Source organism: Alligator mississippiensis, chromosome 5 (assembly GCF_030867095.1).
Source record: "Alligator mississippiensis isolate rAllMis1 chromosome 5, rAllMis1, whole genome shotgun sequence".
Taxonomy (NCBI): domain Eukaryota; kingdom Metazoa; phylum Chordata; order Crocodylia; family Alligatoridae; genus Alligator; species Alligator mississippiensis.
The window spans coordinates 56,795,676-56,816,454 of NC_081828.1; positions in this window are offsets into that span (position 1 = coordinate 56,795,676).

A 20,779-nucleotide genomic window follows, 5' to 3' on the forward strand; every position below is an offset into this window, starting at 1 on the left:
CAGGGTGATTGAACTCACCCGTGAGAACCAGGGCCTGTAATCTGGAAACTTCTGCTCGTTTGATGAGCTTTAGTTAAAGCATCCTTGCTGCCATTTTCAAGTGCAAGGATGCTGAATATGTGAGATGCCGAGGCTGCTGGAGCATGCTAATAAGCACGCTGCAGCAGATTCGATTAATCGAGTCTGCTCTGATGCACTGTAATTACAGTGGATGCCAAGCTTCCAGTTTCCACCTTCCTGGGAGTCTATACCTTCTTTCTTTTCTACCTCTGGCAGTCCTTCCTCCAGCATGGAATTGATCAAGTCCTTGTGGCAGAGGATGCTTCAGAGCCTTGTTACCTCCATTAAATCACAGTAAAAATGGCCGCCTGATCTTAGTTTGCCAATTCTTACCCCCCCCCCCCCCGGTCCACTCACCCCTCTCCTATCCCAACTTACTTCCATCAGGCTCCTGGGGCTAATAAACACCAGTAAACTGGCCCCAGGAGTGGTATGCAGGAGTGGGGGCAGTTCTGCAGTACTGGGGTGGTGAGGTGCTGCGTTGTCTGGGTGGTACATCAGTGGGATCAGAGAGGCTCACCAATTCTGTCAAACCCCACCCCAATCTCCCCAAGCCCTTCTGCAGACCCTGCCAGCATCTCCTATCCCACCAAGCCCTCTCAGACTCCAGAAACACTCCCATGGACCCTGATAGCCCCCCTGATCACTCCAATGACCTCACTGAAGGCCCTGCTTACCCCTGGTTCCCCTCAGCCTTCCCATGGATGCTGTCAGCCTCTTTGATCCCAACTCCCCTGCAGACCCTGCCAAGTCTCCTGCTCCCCCCAACCCTCCCAAAACCCACTTTCCCACTGAATCCCCCCAAACCCCTCCCAATGCCCTCCAAATCTGATTTCCCTTAGATCAGGTGGCCATTTTTAACTTGATCTAACTTTCCCCTAATGTCCCCAAATGTCTGGACATACCTCCAGTTGTATTGTGGTTGAAAACCAATGATGGGACTGTGTATAAGAGTAAACTATGGAGATAAAGCTGGTCAGTAATGGAGCCTAACACAATTTAAGTTATTTTTGTTAAAATTCAATTTTCTGGGGTAAATTCAGTCAGATCAATTTTGGGGAAATTCCAACCACCTGTAAGTACAGGGATGGGTCAAATTAGCCATCAGTTTAAGTTTACTTGTTTTAGAGGTGCTTGAACTGTTTAAAATTTCAAAATGTATGGGTATTTTTGTGTAATATCATCTGTGGGGAATGGAAGTGTGATAAAGATGCACCCACAGATGCCCCCGTGCCACCCCTACACATCGCCTATGTCCCTCAGTGTCAACTATTGGTGCTTTTGGCCAGCTTACGTCACAAAGACAGTTTCCTATGGGAAGGCTTTTGGGAACTATAAAAATGTACTTTGGTTGTCAAGGGTATTTTCCTGCTAATATTTACTAAATGAGAACCAGAAAAGAAGAAGTAAATCCTGATATGAAATTCCTTAAAAATGCAAAGATACTTACCTTTCTCATGGGAAGGCAACATTTAAATGTTGTAAATCAGAGCTGTCTAACTTTTTTAAGCAGCTGAAAGCTGCACACCCTACCAGCTATATCAGCAGGACAAAACTGACCAGTGTGTCACAGGCTCCGTGGATTGCACACTGTTTGGGAGCCTTCCCCACTCTTTCCCACACTTCCCTCCTTCCCCACACTGCATCTTGCATAGGCTAGATGCACTCTCCACTATCCCCCTTCACTGTACTGTACTGCTACCTACACCATGTGCTCCATAGTACCCTAGGCTGCAGCGTGCTGCGCCATACATCCTTTTGGAGCATGGTAGGAAGTAGAAGCCAGAAGAGGAAGTGGGAGCGTGGAGCTCCCCAACTGCTGCTGCAGCTACAGCAAAGGGAGCAGCGGTGGCTGGGCAGGAGCCCAGGGGCCTCATGTTAACCTCTTGCTGGCTGCTAGTTGGATAGCCCTAAAATATTAGAGACATCAAAATGCTCAGTGATATTCTAATGTATGAGTGAGTGCAGAGCACATTTTCAACATACTTAGTGTAACTAATTGGCTTCAGTTGGCATTACTAATACTGTGAATAAATAAAATACAGGCTACCAAGATGAGTTTTAAAGACTACTTTCTATTCTGAATTAGAATGTCTGCTCATTTCCTCCCATGAGGACAAAAATCTGTTATTCATATGCAAGAAAGTGAACAGACTGCTTTGTTTTATTTTGTTTTTGCCAAGTAAAATGTCTCAGATGCCTTCATTTCCCCAACCAGTTTATTGATGAAGCCATTATTTTCATTCCAGTTGACAACAGCATTCCAACAATAACCATTTAAAATCCAACATCCGTTAATGTAAAACCACAAATCCAGTACAACAAAACGCTACAATAAAAAAATGACAAACTCAAAATTAATTCAGTTCAGCTGTCAAAAAGTACACTAAATGAACTAGTTGTACAGCATTCAAAAGGGGTAATGATAGTTCCAAAAAAGAAACCATTGTTCCTCTTCCTCACAAATGACACAAAAACAACAATAATTGTTTTCTGCTCAAAACATCTATTCGGTTCTTTGATTCACAATTCTCCCCCTCCTCCCCCCTCCAAGCTCAAGTTCTTTTACTGTGATCCTCTTTCAAGTAAGGCAGAAGGTAGGGTAGAGTGGCACCTTAGTGACTAACTGGTTTAGAGACACAGTAGGTTATTGTCTCTGAAAGTTCATGATTCTCTGAACCAGTTAGTCTTTAAAGGCATTTATATGCATACCTTTTCATCCCACAAGACGCTGGAGATCCGCTGCTTCGGAACAGGCTCGATTAATTGCTGACACACACTGCGCTGCACTGTGTGCAGTTGTATAAGTGGCAAAATGGGCCCCAGCATGCAGAAAATGGTGGTGGTGTGCTTTTGAACTAAAACACTTTTGATGTGTTGTAATTCAAAAGTGCACCGCCACCGTTTTCTCAGCATTGATATGCATTTCAACAGTTATACAACTGCAAGCAACACAGCGCCAGGTGCTTTTCAAGGTGCCCAGCACTGTGCTGCTTGTGTGTGTAAAAATTCCCTAAGGTGCCACCCTGTTCTACCTTCTGCCTGACTTGAGACTGACATGGTAAAGTTCCAAGCAGCTTTTAAGTTTACCGAGGTTTAGAGATACTTATCATATTTAATATTTCAAAATTCGATGGCCAGTTTTGTATAACAACATCTGTGGGGAATGGAAATACGATAAAAAGCAACTGCCTGATGTCACTTTAGGACTTCTTGAATAGAAGAAGAAAGTCTTTCTATGTCAGCTATCTGTGCTTTTGGACAGCTTTTTGCTAATATCACTCAGCGATTCCTTGTCTTCACATGTTGACAACTTTGGGGCAGTTTCCAACTTTGAAGTCAGGTGTGTTAAATCTCTGTTTGTTATTTGTTTTGGAAAGTAAACATTTGCGTTGAAATCTGAGTAACATGGAAAGCATGAGAGATGGATTTACATGTGTGATGTTAGTAATGCAACTAAAAAGCAGGTTATGCAACCAAAGAGATTTACATAACACATGCTTTCTCTGCTGCTCACTCATGTAAAAAGTACGTAGGCATTTACTGATGCAGTATATTCCACCTCTGCTCTTACTTTTTTACTTACACAAGAGTTAGATTTGTGTAGTAATCCTCTGATTCATCAAATGAAGTTATATATATACCAGTCCTTCTCACGCTAGGTAAACAATAAACAATAGCACGCTTTCCTCCACTTCTGACACAGCTGAATGGGTCTAAACTCCACGGCTGCCTTAGTTTTAACTTTGTAGTTAAGGTACCTGAAGTTCTGCTTGTAGATCCAAAAATATCTGAGGGAGGCAAAGCAGTCAGGTGCCTAGCTCAAGCTGAAGTTCCAGGACAGTCCAAAAAACTAGCCATGGCTATTTCACTTGAAGAGCCAAATCCTATAAGTTGTTCTCAAAGCACACCTAAAACAATATCTGCCAGTCCCTAGGTGCGTGACATATAGGCTTCTGATAGGTGAAAGGCATTGCAGCACCCTCCCCGCCACAAAATAGATAGTCCTTGATGTTCTCATGTAACTGCACAGTATGGATCAAATTCTGTGAGAGAGATCAAATCCTGGAGGTTTTTATAAGAAGTCAGTAACAAGGCGCACGTTGAAGACAGCAACAGTGTCCCACCTTCAGTGTCGTAGGATCATATAGTGTCAGATCTTCTGTGTGGCAGGATCATATAAAAACTATTTAAAAGCACATGCTTGATTCTGGAATAGTTTTGGGGACTTCAAATGAGATAGAGGGTTCGGAGATCTTGTTGTACTGGTAGGCTAGAGTTAGCCATGATGCAAGTGCAGATGTGGCATCTTTATGGGTGAGTTGTACTGTTCTATTTAGGGCACAGTTGGCAGCCCATTGACAGGTACAAGATATGGTTATGATGCACATTATGGTATTGAGTTGCCCATAAAAGCCCTTGGTCTGGGGGCTACTGGATGAAAAGGAGTGCAATATTCCTTGAACAACTATAGCAGAGCTAATGTTGATGTCTGACGTGCACTTGTATTCGTACCCATGACATCCCTGCTAATTTTTGTAGGAGGCTTTCCTAGCTGCTTAAAGAGACTCCCCAGTATGTGAACATTTATATTTCTACTGAATGGATATATGGTGAGGATTCACACAGGAAAGAGGATGATATAAACATACATAAATACTTCAAGTAAGATACTCCTAGCAGCAGACTATATAAAAGCAAGGCAAGCTTCATTTAAAGTTGAAAGAACACGCAGTATCCAGGGGTGACTTTAAAATAAATGATGGTGTATAATACCATAGTGACAGGATGGCTATCAGGGGGTCATGAGTTGGAAAGCAAGGCAATCATATGGGACGTAAGCAAAGCCTACTGCCCTTCGATATTTCCTTTTTTCAGGGAGACGGTGACTGGTGAATCTTTACCAGTGATGGCTCTTCTAGGGCATGCCACATACTCCGCTTTTGTCTGGGGCCATCTTAGAGACACACGATGGTACCAGGCACTCTTTGCTGCCAAAAGCATACATATGCATGAGATAAATGACAGGTCAATGTGGCATTGTGAAGAGCCCAGCCCAAGCCTCATACATTTAAAAGTGGGGAGGCATCAAGTGAGAATGTGCCGGTGCTTGTTGGGGGATGTGTGCCCAAGGAAAGCAACAGAGTGATTATGTGACCAACTAGCACCTATACATGTACAGGTGTGCACGAACAAAGGTAGAAATGTCTATGGGAGATAGGTGATGGTGCAGGGTGATGAGGAAAAGCAGGGAAAAAAAAGTGGAAGGAAAGCTGTTCTAGACATTAAGAAATGCCAGAACTGGGAGGCAGGTACAGACACATGGGCCCTGTTAGGAGGGGAGGGAAGGGCTACAGAAAGGGAAGAGTGGGTTATGGGAGGAAGGCTACAGAAAGGGTAAAGGAAACATGGACCTGTATGGCTGACAAAGACCTGGGGAGGTAAGTGCAGCACATTGGATAATGGTGATGGCTCTGCTGATGGATACTTCTTGGCTGTGGGTTATCCTCAAGCCTCACTTAGTAATAATATTGGTAGTTGATGACTTTGGTGTGCTGGAGTAGAGCCTAGGAGAAGATGGGATCGTGTCAGTACTTCCAGGAGAAATAACTGAATACACTTTATACGGGCTTCCTTTCAGTGGTGGTGACCATAATTAGACAATGTGTAGTGCACTGTCTGAGGTGAGAACCTGGCCAAAATAACAGGAAGTAATCTAGATTGTTTATGGACACTGAAGCAAGCATATTATTGGTTATGGTGCTGTGATTTATATATGAGCAATGAGATGTGTTAGTTATCTCTAAGGCCTGGAAATGTGAATACCGTGGCAGCACAATAAAGTGTTCAGGACTATCCACAAATGGTGTCCTGAACGCAGATGGTTAGGGGCTGTTCATAATATATACTACTTAAAATGCTGTTTATACATATTCTGGAGCCTAACCATCTCTCATATTCTGGCTTACTCCAAGTAGCACCATGCTGAGTGCTGACATCAGACAGCTCCCCACTTTCCTCAGAGGGGAGGTTGTTTCGTGTCTGATTCAGAAGTACACCACATAGAGGTGTTTAGAACACAGATCTGGATTCTTCTTTGGAGACCAAGTGCCTAGAACAGGGATCGCCAAATCGAATCACTGTCCCCTGAACTGGCCAAATCCAAATCTGAAGCGAATACTAGTTGCTTCGCGCAGGCCTCATGTTCAGTTGTTCTGAAAGTCTGTCCAGAATTGCCCAAATATGAATTGGTTAATATGAGATTCAAGTTCATACTGCATAATAGTTTTGCAAACTGTTGTTTAGGGTGAATTCTGGGAAACAAGAAAAGGGGATAATGTAATAGCATTAACTGAAACTGAGGAAAATATTTTTCTTGATTTAATATGAACCAGAGATACGATACATTTTTACAGCTGTATATTTAAAATGAATGTTTGTTTCTTTCCACAATTTCTTTTAATCCAGATGATTAGTGAAAGGAAGTTATTTGTTAGTTCTGCCAAATGATGTTATGACAATGATTTAACCCTGCTAGCAGACAGCAAAATGAATATGCCTTGAATTACTAACGTAATATCTGCTTCTTGGCAGATATGAGTATGAGAGTCTGTTCAGCTATGCTAAGGAGAGAACGTGGTCTGGTAGAATTAATATTTTGAGGTTTATATTATGGTGACTCTTTGAAAATGGCAGCTCAAAAATTTGCCATGTGAATCCACATGAATCCTTCCATCTCAGAATATGTTTAAACAATAAGGGTAATTTCTTCTGCATTATGTACTGCCAAATGCCATTTTTCTAGCCACACAGGGCTGGCCCCAGCAGCTTAACTTCGGGTCCTGGGGGTCTTGCAGGACTGCAGCTGCGGCGATCCAGGTATGTGGAGCCTAGCAGACAATTGGAGCATGCTGGCCAGAATCTGGTTTCAGGTGGCGCACGCTGCTGCCACATGCATAGCACAGCTTTTATTCAGCATGCTTTTTGTGATCCCTGGAGTTCCTGGTACAGTATCTAAATTTGGCTCTGTGCTGCAAATATACAGTGTGGAGAACCAAGTTACATGTAAAGGATGTCTTTTGCATCCTGTTAAGAACAGAGTGCATGTGCACACTCATGTGGATGCACCCATAAGTGGCAGTTTGTCACTTATGCACAGTGAGATTCTTTTCCTTGTGCAGTATATACACACTGAACATGCACAATAGGCTGTGTACTGGCCAAGCAGGTATGCAGCTATGTACACATATATGTGTGCAAATTACAAAATTCTACCCAGCAGAAACTTATGACTAGTGGAGCAGGGCAGTGACATGGGCCAGGACCCTCCTTTCTTTTAGTTTTAGTGGCTAGGGAATTAACTCAGGAAACAGGAGATCAAGGTTTTGGGTATCACTCCCTTACTGTCCCGTACTACTCCTTGTCCTCCTTGTGAAGCTGGGTCCCTCAGTGGGCAATCAAGGCAAAGGGATACATGGAAAAGTTTATTCTGGCCATTATGTGTGCTATTCAAGTTATTTACCTTCTTTTGGGGTATTTTTGTTCTGTGTTTAAGAAATCCTAGATATGCTGGGCATTCTGAAGGAAATATGAATTGATTGCTAAAAATACAAAATGGTTACACTGTCCTTCAACCTCTCCTAAAAATGTATTTTCTCACTCTTTAAAAAAATTGAATACTGATCAATAAGTACACAAAGCAATTAAGCATCCTGGAGTTTACCTTTTGTCATGGGCATACCATATTTACTTGTATAACATTTTCAACTTTTCCTAAAATATTAGCCATCCAAGTTGGAGTGTGTTTTTTTAAGTAAGAAAGTCTATTTCTGTGCTAGAGTTCCTGCAATGGCTGCCAGTGACTGTGCTGCTTCCTCCTTTTCCAGCCAAATGGCGGAGAGGCTAAGTCTGCTGCTCAGTCACACTTGAAAACTCCAGTTAAGTTTTAACTGCATCGCTGCTGCTGCCCAACTGGCTGCTTTGCCAAAAGCTGCTGCCAGTTCTGCAGCAACTGTGACAGGATTTAAACTGGAGCTGAGGAGTTTGGAAGGAGAGTGAGTGAGGTTAAAGAGCAGACTGTTTAGCTGGTTCTATGCAGGCTCTGCAATAATCTTTTTTTTTCTTCATTTTGCCCTCCCAGAACAGCTCCATGTCTTATTTGGGAGTGCGTGGTATGTGATAAAATAACTGGCCAATGCTTTGTTAGGTTTATGGCTCATTCTGAGCTCTAATTCCATCAGCTTCAAGTCTTCTCTATTTTTCTATTCAATGCCTCTTTCTCTCTTTAGATCAGTCACTTCATTCTTCAGAAACTTCCTTGTATACAGACTCTCAGCTTGTAACCTCTTTCTTTCTACAGGCAGTAAAAGTACCATGATGTATCACTCCTCCAGTTAGAAAACAGAGGGGCACAGAATGTAAGACTTGGGGCATTTTTGTAGAAGACCTCCTCACATGCTTCCAACCTCAGTTAGTTTGCCATTGAAATTTGTGCTCATTCTTCCTGCTCTACTCCTTCCTCCTCTTGTCTGCTGTTTCTTTTTCTCTTCTCTCTTGTCTGTCTATGAAGGAAAAAGAGGGAGAAATTGGGGAAGACTTTATCAATGGAACGCATGGGACATGTCTACATGAGATGCTACTGTTCAATGGCAACAACCTACTGTGCACTATGTTGTTGCTACTATGCATTAGTATTGGCAGGCACTAACCGTGATCCAATGCTACTGCGTGGTGGCATCTGAAAAAAACCCATGTAGTGACGGTACTGCGCAGTAACACCACTTACTGCACAGTCATTTAGTACTTGCATAAGCTTGCATATGCAAGTACTAAATGACTGCAGTACTTGCATAAGCTTGCTTATGACTGCAGTAACAACTGCATAGTCACACTGCTTGTGAAGACGCAGTCATGGACAGCAGGGTTGTAAACTGTGCCAAAAGCTTTCTGTTTAAAACAGAAAATTTCCCTTATGTGCTCAGAACTTTGATCTCTATTATTCATGAACTCTCCTTTCTGACACATTTCTGAGGTCTTTCCACCTCAAAGAACATGTGAGTTCCTTGTCTGCCTGATCTAGATAACTCTATCATCACTTACCAATTTTAGCCCTGCCTGTCTGTTCCTACCACTTTCTTACTTTCAAACTCTCTACTTTTTTTTTTTTTTTCATCCAGAAAAAGGATGGATACAACTTAATAGCTGTGAAATTTTGGTTCACAAAGAGCATCTAAGAGCCTCCCAGGTTTATCTATACCTTATAACAAATCTCAATTTATAGAAATCTTCCATATAGTGCCCTTGAGAAATTTTCCATCTTTGGCTTCTGGTTTGAACAGAACTAATGCAAGAAAAAAAAATGTCATGGTGAAAATACCTTCATATACCCAAAGGATAATTCTGTGTTTGATCTAAGCATTGTAGGACTTGGACTGTTTCTTTCTTTTTATTTCATACAGAGCCAACAAACTGTTGTTTACTAAAACTATTAAATGTGTATGTGTGATAGGTGGGCTCATTGCTAAAACCCATGGAATCTACTGTAATTCAGTCATCATGACCAGGCACCTTCTTAGGTATTATATTTTGTATGCCTGGTTATATTTTACATATAATACCTAAAAAGGTGCCTGGTCATGATGACTGAATTGCAGTAGGTTCCATGGGTTTTAGCAATGAGCACACCCATCACATCTACCTCATCTGTTGATGACTAAACATTCTTAACATGGTGGTCATTGAAGGTCTGTGCAATCAGAAACTGCGCACAGTCCATTTCTAAAATGATTCATGGCAATAACACTCTGGCTGATAGTCTCTGGTAAAGATCCAAGAAATGAATGTGAACAGGAAGCAAAACTGCAATCATGAGGGGCTTCTGTTGGTCAAAGCTGAAGATAAGGGTACCTTCAGGGCCACTATCCATGCTGTACATGGGAAGAAGAGTACCTCTGGTCCCCTGGTTTCTCAGTTTTTATTAGCATGATAATTAAATATGATTATTTTTATATTTTTGAAGATACATTTTTATGTTAAATTAATCTAGGAAAAAAAGTTGTGTTATGCTATACCCAAGGTAATGAAACAAAGGCCATATTACATGTGAACATGGTTAAGTTGTAGACTTCACCAGTTCACTAAGGATGAGAAATCCTGTATCCGCAGTGAGGAATTCTTCATACAAATTGTGGGTGGCATACGCAAGTCTGATTAACTAAAAGAGGAGGAGGCTGCATCACAATTTTTTCACACAAGAAAACCTCCAATTTCATTATGCTTATCTGCTAGTGCCGAAACCAAATGATTCATGTTCCGGGTGCAATTATCTGTTAAGACTTTCTGAATGAAATCAAAGTTACAATTAATGTCCGTCTAGAAATTATTCTTGATATCAGTATGAGGGACCAGATGCATTATTTTATTACTTAGTTCATTACATTAAGCTCTTGATGTGCCTTTACACCCAAGTCAAGCAAAGACTTTCAAATAATGAATTGCTGTTCTGAACTATACAGTCCAATGTTGATATTACTTTGCTAAAATGCTCCAGAATTAGAGAAGGCTGAAAACCAGAATTTCTGGCTCATAGAAAATTTCTTTCTTTTTTTTAAAGTCATATGAAGTTTCTAGTAAACAAGCAGATCATTAAACCTTCCTGTGGTTCTGGGAGATTAAGGATATTGTCAGTATCATTGCTAATGCCTCCAGTGAAATTGAAAATAAATATGAATTTCATCAAACAGCTTCAGAAGCACCCTGGGTCCCTGGTCTTGGATCAGATTTACCAAGTGTGTCTGTGGTGGGGCTGAGTACTGTACAGAATCCTTGGATCCCAGTCAAGTCTGCCAGGTATTCACATAGGATGGCCTTGTAACTTTTCCTTGGCTTCAGTAAAAGTTTGTTGAACTGAGGATGTTTCAGAGTCTTGAGCCTATGAATGTTAACATCAGGGAACCTATCCTCAGGCTTTGTTTCCTGACTGTATCAACTGCAGATTGAGGTTAAGCAAAGCATTTGAGCTTGCGTTTAATTCCAAGCTTATTCAGCAAAAGCATTGAAGGGTCTCTGTTACATCCTGTGCAGATATCCTGCAAAGCTAAAGGAAAACTTTAGCTGGCCTTCTCTACCCTGTGGTTTTGCTTGCTTGAAATTCCCCAAGTGAAACTACAGGAGGATTTTTCTGCATTTCTCCTAACTCTTAACCCCTCAGAAATAATCTTTTTTTCTTTTAGCACCACCACAGTAATAGAAACTTTCCTCCACAACAGCATGACTCTCTCTTATGAAGGAGCAGAAAAGAGCAAGACAGCCATAATTTGACATTTAAATGCCTGTCTGCAGGGACAGATAATGCCAGAGAAATGCTTTTCTGTTTGGTTATTTGGGGTCATCTTCCATGCTGCCTGTCTAAGGAACTTTATCTACCAGCTTTAGGCATGTATGCTTTGTTTCACATTCATGCCCACTTTATTGAGCTCTTGTTTAGAAGCAAGTGAAGCATGAGTTGGTTCTTTCAGTTATGAAATATAGCATGCTAGATGGCAGTCTAATACCACAAGATTTGAAACCCATATATATATATATGTATATGTGTGTGTATATGTGTGTGTGTGTATGTATATGTGTATACACACACACACACACACCCATATTCTAGACAAAACTAAAAATAAACAGGGGAGAGGTATATTCTCCGCATCCTAATCCAATTCAGAAACACAGGCCTCTAGGTAAAGGAAATACTGGAAGCTAAATGACTACTTCATTGCCATTTTATCAGTATTTCAGTAAGCACAGAACAGTAAAGAATAGAGTAGAACATCAGGACTAAGATTTTTTTTTTTTTTAATTATTACTGGGTAGTACAGATCACTCAGGATTCTTGAAAAACAGCATAGGATTTTTTAGCGGCATGTGTATAATTTTTTTTCCCCATCTGGCCTAAAAACCAGATGAAAAGTTTTGAGCCTTAATGGAACCAGAACTGGTTAAGGGTGCTACCCTAAAATGTTCAACATCTAATTTGTAACCCCTGTGTTATATTCATTGTATATGTTTGATCTTATAATTTGTTTTCCTGGGAAGTCTATTTAACACCAAATAATCTTAGTAGGGGGCCTTGCAGGCCCACCACCCTCTGAGTACAACCCTTCAGGCAAATCGCTGGATGATGAATTCCAGCAAGCGATGATCGCTATCACCCAGGTGGTCAAGGACCTGGAGGCCCCTTACCAGAGCATCGCCTGTGGCCAGGACCAGGTCCAACAGGGCATTTCCTACTACTATGAGTATAAAATGTGGCATGACAAAGCTGACAGTATTTGAGGCTGGGTGCTCAGCAAGGAGTATGGGCCGCAAATAAGAGACCAGTATCACTATGGGCTGGACAAAGTTGTAGAGAGTAACACTGTAAAACTGTTGGGAAATTGTTTCAATTATTATTGTTCATGAAATATCTGCTAGAACAGGACTGTCCAGTTGCTAAGTGGCCAGGGGCTGCGTGCCCTGTGGGTTGCACTAGCAGGGACCATAAGCCTCTGGGTCTGCTCTCTGCATTAGACCCATTACACAGCACACCATGCACCATGCATCCTGCTTCACCACATTCCCTTGTGCTTCCTATGTCCCTGCTGTATTCTGCATCTTGGTGCCCCCACCCTCATGCACTGCATACCCTGGTGCCCCCACTCCCACTGCACCGTGTACCTGGGCTGTCCGACTCACCCTTAGCTTATATGTACTGGAGTCCATGGACTTCTCTGCTGCACCATGTCTCTCAGGCATGCCAGGGTGCAGGCTCCCTCAGCACTGTAGGCTGTGCCACACTGCACTCTCTACCCCATGGAGCATGGAAGGGGAAGCTGGAGGGAGAGAGAGCCTTGGCTGTTTCTGCAGCCAGAGTAATGCGGGGTGCATAAACTGGGTGGGAGCTCAAAATAGCTGCAGTTTAATCCCATGTGGACTACATGTTGCCTCTGAAGTACCAGTTGGACAGCCCTGTGCTAGAAAATTGCTATGGTTATAAAAAGCCACAACAAGGAGTTTATACTGAACTACATACGTAAGGAAGTTCTTACTCCATATTCTTTTCTATACAGCTACAAACTGTTACTGCAGAGGAAGCATCAAGGCAAGGTCATGCTTATTTGTGGTAGCAGAGGTAGATTTTAGGACATGGTAAGTTAATAAATGAATTATTGAACTTTTTCTCTTGGAATTCACAGTTCTATTTAAGGAAAAACATTAAAAATGCAGTGGTATCAATGTCTGTGTGTGTTCTATCTGTTACTGCACATCACAGAGGTCGCTTAGAATTGTTCACAGCTGTAGGCTGCTGCTCAAGAAGCCGTCAGCACTGATATGTGGTTATTTGCAAAAGCAAAGCAGAGAAATTTACATTTCAAGCTGCCTGTGTGGTAGCAGCCTGTAGCTAAATAGAGAAACTTGCCATTTCTTAACTTTTATGAGCAAGGATATCCGCATGCAAGGAAATGCTGTCAAGGGTAGAGGCTTTCAAATTTCTGACAGTTTTATAGGCCTGGCAAAAACACAGAGCTGCTAGCACCATCTTTCAAGGTGAATCAATTACAATGAAATCAGTGTTTACACAGGACAGTGGCCTTGGCTGGGTTTATTACAGATAACCATTCTGTGCACCCTAGTCATAGTACTTTGACCATCATGATTCCCACTCCATACACATGATTTGAGTTTCTTCATATCCTCCTCGTGTCACTTACTGAAGGGCAGTTTTATCTTGTGCTTTTGATGAATTAGAATTTGCTATAGACTAATGAAAGATATATACCTCCTACCTCAACCTTACACGTTGATTTCCAGTTGTGCAAGATGACATTTACTACTACGCGGAGAAACAGCAAAGGACATATGACCTACCTAAGTTTAACGCTGATTAGAATGTAAAAGCCGCTTGCACTGGGGGCATATATAGACTAAAGGTTAAAACATTTATATATATATATATATATATATACACGTTAACAAACAGCTTAAAATTATCGTTCAAGTCCATTAAAATTCCTAGGTAAATTGAAGGGCTGTTGCTCCCTGGTGTGTATATATTTATTTACTACTGTACTTCTGTGAAGGATGAAGGCCAGATCTTTGGCTGCCATAAATTGGTGTGGAAATGGCATAGGTCCATTAACTTCAGGGGAACTATTCCAGTTTATGCCAGCTAAAGATTTGACTGTACAGTTTAGGAATTAATGGAAGATGCAAATCCCTTGAGAACAGCATAATGCTTTTAAGGCATCCTCTTTCTTGTTGTTTCAATTGCCCTTAGGCATTTGCAGTTGTAAACAGTAAATGAAGAGATTGCTAACATATTATTATTATTATTTATTACTTTTGTCTGAATGGATGAAGATGGTTCTGGCTATAATTTCTTTGATTTGATCATTTGTGTGGATGAAGCTTTTCTGTTAGCATTTGAAACAAATTAGAGTGATGCTGAGTTTTCTGTTTGTTTAGCACATTTTTCCTTCTAAAGGGTAAAGTGTGACATAACATTCATACACGGGTGTAGATTGTAGCCATGTTGGTCTAAGGACATAGGCAGACAAGGTTCTTTGGGTGAATCTGATATCTTTTATTAGACCAACTTAAGTAGTTATTTAAAAGCTTGCTAAGAATTTTTCCCCCCAACTTTTTAAGTTGGTCTAATAAAAGTTATCAGATTCACCCAAAGAACCTTGTCTACGTAACATTCATGACATCTATCAGGCTAAGGATCAGAAAGCTGAAAAACCTCTTAATTTTGGTGGGCTTTGCGTCTCAATATCAGTAAAATCTTGTAGACTCTTTTCTAGCTCATGTTGTGCTACAGTTAATTTCACCCTTAATTAATATTACAGTGCATAGTGAAGGCTAGTTCCTCTCATTGTTCACAAACAGGAGACTATCCTGGACTGCAGATGCAAACAAATTCAGGCTAAAAATGGAAGGAGATGGATGCACACAAGTGGGTCTTGGAGACAAGTATCAAAGGTAAATAAAGCCAAAAGCAGATTAATGGAAGAAGCTTACTAATGCTGGAAATAATGTGGTTAAGATTCAACATGGGTTAGAATCTTTAAAGAATGTGGTTACTACATACCTCAGCTCAAAGGTCTGCAGGGATACTATTTCTCTATAGACTTCCTCAATTTTATATTTACATATTGAGGTTTATGCCAATTATTTCAGATTCCTTATGGAATCATTTTGTGATGAGTTATGACAAAGATGCACAGGGATACTTTCCATTTCATCTTATGTATGTAAATGGCTTGTATGTAGGCACATAACTGCAGTTTTCAGCACTTATGCACAGTTTGTGCTTCAGCATTACCTACTCTAGCCCAATGAGCATGATCAGTAGGGCTGCACTCTGGCCAGTCAGCTGTATGGGGAAGTAACATTTCATAGGTGTGTCAATAAATCTGGGCAAGTCTGGCAAAAAATGCAACGTGAGAAAGAGAGGGGTAGGAATAAGGTGAAGGGAATGGCCCTCCCACCTGTTAGCACAGTATCATAGGGATTAGGACACTTGCTCACGGAATGGGAGAAACACTTGGCAGCGAAGAAAGGAAAGTATGTGGATCCAGAAGGAAGAGTACAAGCCTGGAGGTATCTGGCTCACTGAAATTTTCCTTTGGAAGAGAGGGGACTGTAGGCTGTAGTTTGAGCCCCTGCTCCTATGGGGCAGGAACTTTTTCAGTGCATTTTATCTAATGGGTGCTAAATACAAGGTGCAATGGGCCAACTTCAAGAGAGAGGCTGGACAGCTGTTCAGGTATTGCCTAACCCATGGCCCAATGATTGCAGCACTTTGCAAGGAGTCAAAGCCCTTATGGGAGAGGGAAGCCTAGAACCTGGGTATCCTGTTTCCTGGGCAAGTGCCCCTAACTACTAGACTGGTGGGCTAAAGAGGTGTAGCCTCCTCCTTCTCCTTTTTACTTCTGGTAGGTAGGTATGTGGACAGGGCAATTCTATTTTGCTGAAGAGGGAAACAGAATTCCAGACTGGAAGGAAAATTGCAATTATGTGGCTAGCCAGGACTGTAAAAAGGGCATATCACACAATGTGCGTGGAGAAAGGAGATGGCAAGCTAACGGCCAAAGGCAGCTCCTAAAGTAAGTACCTTTCAAAGTACACATGTACACTAACTCTGTCAGAGATTGCTGTCTGCAGAGTAGATGCATAGATGAGTACGGTCACTGACCTTAAGATAGCTCAGTGGTATAAGAAGCATTGCACCTCTTGAACTAAATATAGGATTAAAAAAAAGAGATTATTTCCTTCTAATCAAGGCTGTTAGATTGATTTTCTTCCGTAGCTACATAGGGTATGTGCAAGTGATACACTGACCCAGGTTAGGTCAATCTAAAAGTCATAGTGTGCAGGCATTCACCGGGCTTAGGTCACCCTAACAATAGGGCACCTGATCTAAAGTTAATTCATCCCAGAGGAAAACTAATTTCAGATTGATAAAGGGTTAACCAAATTTAGGCAGAGTTTACCTGACCTAATGAATGCCTGCACACACATACAGTATAGCTTCGGAGCTGGGAAAGCCCAGCTATTTACCTGTACCCTGGGATTACTTATCTCTAGCTGCCCGCACTACTCCAAGCAACCAGTGAATACTTGCATGCACCTCTCCTGGCTTAGATTTAGATGGCTACCTAAACTTAAGCCTGGTCCCATGGTTGCTTGTTCACACCCATACAGAGTTGCTGAGACCAGTAAAGTGTAAGACCACAGAAGTTCCAGCATTTCAGCCTCTTTAAAGATTGACTTACAAATAGAAGAAACAATGATTTTATTTTTGGTGGGTGCTGTCTTTAAATTCAAATGTTATATTCTGTAAGTGCTTTGAAAAAAATGTGTTTATCTGCTACACTGCTCAAGTGTCTGTGAGAGAAAATATTAAGCACATTACATTGGATCATAGGTTAATTTTTACAAGCTCAAAAATCCCATGGCAGAGTTGGGAAGTGCTCTTTTGAAGTAATTTATGCTTACAAAAGGAAAGGGTGGAAAGGATTCCCACTGATTGCTTACAAGTGAGAAAATCAAGTAAATGATGATGGCAGCTTGAGGTGACTTTAGACATCAGTTCAAAAAAGCATGCAGTCAGAAATGGAACAACATAATAAGCATTTGCCCTATTAATCTATGCATGAAAGATTTTTTTTAAGCTAAATAATTCAATTGTGAAGCTTCACAGGAAGGATGAATTTATTCTTTGGCTTGCAGAATTTCAAGTTAAATCAAAATCTTGCTGACAAATAGCTCAATCTACTCTCAGAAGTTCCAGACTATTTGTATCTGTGTACAATGTTGAACAGAAGGTATGCATTTTTGCCATATTCACATGAAGACTGCCTCCAGTGATAGTTTCTTCAAGTTTGTTGTAGTCCCACTGTTAGCTGGAGTCCAGTGAAAGAAAAATGCTGCTTTCTTCCATTTCTTCTGAAAATAAGTTCAGATTCATAAAGGAGAAAAAGCCATCTATGAATCCATTTGCAGAGGCAGAGGAGGAAGTAGGAATACATTGACTGTTTTTGCTGTACTGTCTGGTCATAATAACATAACTAAAACAGAAATAAGAGTCATTCTAATATAATAAAAGCCATAGCACTTCTGGCAGTGTGTCTGTCTGTACGTAATGCTCTAGGCCAACTGCACATGTGTAGCTCTGGGCCTTACTGACAGATAGACAGGCGGATGTGGTGGGGGCCAGGCTGTGCTCCGCTGCATGGGGGAGATGGGAGGCAAGGGGAGAGGGAAAGTGGCTTGTGGCCCTGCAGGGGGTGTAGCGGGGGGGCCACTGGGGGCTTGGCATGGAGCAGGGGGTGCACGGACAGAGCCTGCTGGCTGCAGCATATAACCATGGGGCAGGGCATGCCTGCCGCGCCAGCTTCCTGCACAGCACCCTACGCAACCCCACCTTACCCTACCACACCATGTGGGGAACTGCCTGCTGGCTGTGGCTGTGGGGTGTGGGATGTGCAGATTGCAATGCAGGGTGGGGTACGTGGGGGCGGGCATGGGCAGCATCTGCCAGCTGCAGCACACAGCGGGGGGCACAGTGCACCCCCCCATGCCTGCTCTCCATGTGGCTGCAAGCCATGTCCCCCATGTGAAGAATGCTCACTGGCTGGCTGTAGCCGCATTCCGCTTGGGGGCGTGAATGCCGCATGGGGAGCTGGAATGGGGGCATGCAGGCAGCACCCACCAGCTGCAGCATGTGGCCACAGGGTGGGGTGCATGGGGGGGCGCTCGTTTGGCACCCTGTGGCTGTGTGCCATGCCCCCCACTGTGCGGCTGCAAGCCACACCCGTCACACAGGGAGCACCCTCTGGCTGTGGCCACAGGGTGCTCAGGGCACAGTGGGGAGGCATGGCACATAGGCGTGTGGGGAGCCGGAATGGGGCCACATGGGTAGTCCCCACTGGTTGCATCATGTGGCTGCAGGGCACATTGTGGGGGAGGGGCAGGCGTGTGGCTGCAAAGTGGTGAGAGGGAAGCTGGTATGGGGGGTGAGGGAGTGCCTGCTAGCTGCAGCATATGGCCATGGGGTGGGGCATGCCCCCCGTGCCTGCTCCCCATGCTTTACCCTGCACCACAAGTCAGAGTCATTCCCCATGCCACGCTGCTGGCAAGTGCTCCCCCTGCTGTGTCCGTTCCCCACACCATACCCCTTGGGTGCATGCCACCCCATCCTGTGCACCCTGAGCCACACCCTGGGGCCACTCCCCATGCCACATGGCTGCAACTAGTAGGTGCTTACCACATCATGGTCGCTTCCTGTGCCACAGCCTGCAGCCACGCATCACCCCCTCTGTATGTTTACGTGGCATGCCCCACCACGTACTGACATAGACAGACAGGCAGAGGCAGAGGCAGTGAGGGCCAGGCTGTGCTCTGTTGCACAGGGCCACACACCCCCTCATACCCCATGCCCCCCTATGTGCCCCTCACCACACACTGGGGCTACTCCCTGTGCCATGCCCTGCAGCCCCATGCCACCCCACACCCTGGGGCCACTCCCTGCACCACACAGCTGATGAGTGTTCTGTGTGCTGTGGCCATTCCACGTGCCATGCCCCTCGACCATGCACCACCTCCCACCATGCACCACACCCCCCACACACAGGGCGGGTGGAGCGGGGCTGGATCCAGAGTGACAGGGAGAGTGGGACATGACCCAGAATGGTGGTGGAAGTTGGGGGGATGCAGGGAAGGACCCAGAATGGCAGTGGGTGGGGGGAGCAGGGCAGGAACTTATGGCAGTGGGTGGTGGGGCAGGGATGGACCTGGAGTGGCAGAGGGAGGGCACAGGGCTGGATGCAGGCCTTCATCCCCACTCCGCCCCAACCCCCATCATTCATGATGGGCATTTTGCTAGTATAGTATATAAAATGCTATAAATCCTGATTCTCTTTTATACTAAAGCTCTTTAAAAGGGCTTTGACAACATAATATAGATTTAAAAAGTATTAATTTACATATCCCTAAAATTGCTGTCCAACTAGTTTTAAAGGCCTGTTACAGAATAAAAACTACAGCGATACACAGGTGCTGAAAGTCCAGGCTGTGGACTCTACCCACTCTGCCCACCCAACGAGGCCCTTATTGTGCCAGGTAGGCAGAGTGGGTGGAAGACAGCAAGGAGCTGGAGCTCTGTACCCACTCCCGCTCCTCCACCTTGACTGGACCTGTGGTGCCTAGTATGTGTCCCCACAGCTGCCATCTCTTCCCCATGCTACCTGCTGCCTGGAGTGATACATCAGGGGCAGGAGGAGGAGGAGCTGCTGGATGTCTGAGCAGTATTTGTGCAGCTGCACCTGCACCAGGAGCAGCCCTGCCAGGAACCTATGTATGCTGGCCAAGGTAGGGGTCATTGGTGGGCATGGGCAGAGTGTGGCATGGGCTGTCGCAGGTGGGAGCAGGCAGGGCTCTGCTCCATGGGGAGCACAGTGGGGGCAGCTGCAGGCTGGATCCAATCAGTTGAAAGATGAATCCAGCCTGCGGGCCATATTTTTTCCACCCCCTGCTTTAGAGGAAAGTACAAAATAGGTACAAATAAGTACAAAATGAAGTAACCTAGTCATATTTTTCCTGTCCTCAGTTGGAGATTGGTTTCCCTGAAACATCAGCATTTAAATTCCTTTTCTAACTTTTAAAGATATCCTGTTGGTATTTTTATTGCCCACATAAATATCCAATCCTTCTTTAATCCTTAATCAGTTTGACTGTTTTCTTTTGCCTCTGAATTTTACTGGAAATCCTTTTATGCTAGTAATAGGAAGTCACCCATCTTCCTTCCCAGAAGTATTCACTATTTTTTACTTTTATTCAGCTCCTTTATATGTGTATATATAAAAACCCTTAATCTTTTCAGTCTGTCTTCACATGGAAGTCTCTCAGGGCTGCTAATTAACCTTGTTGCCTTTTTCTGGTCCCCTTCTGCTTTTATATCCTTCATGAGAAGGGTAACTGTAAACAATATTTCAGATAAGCACCCCTCATTGATTACCATAATAATAGCTCTTCTTTGGTGCTTTTCATCAGTAAATCCCACAGCACTTAACAAAGACGGTTAGTGTCTTTTACTCCCATGTTACAGAGGTAGGTACATTTTACAGGTTGACAGTGGCAGGAGCAGATTGAGATTCTGCTCCTAGCCCATAGCTCTGGCAATAATCCA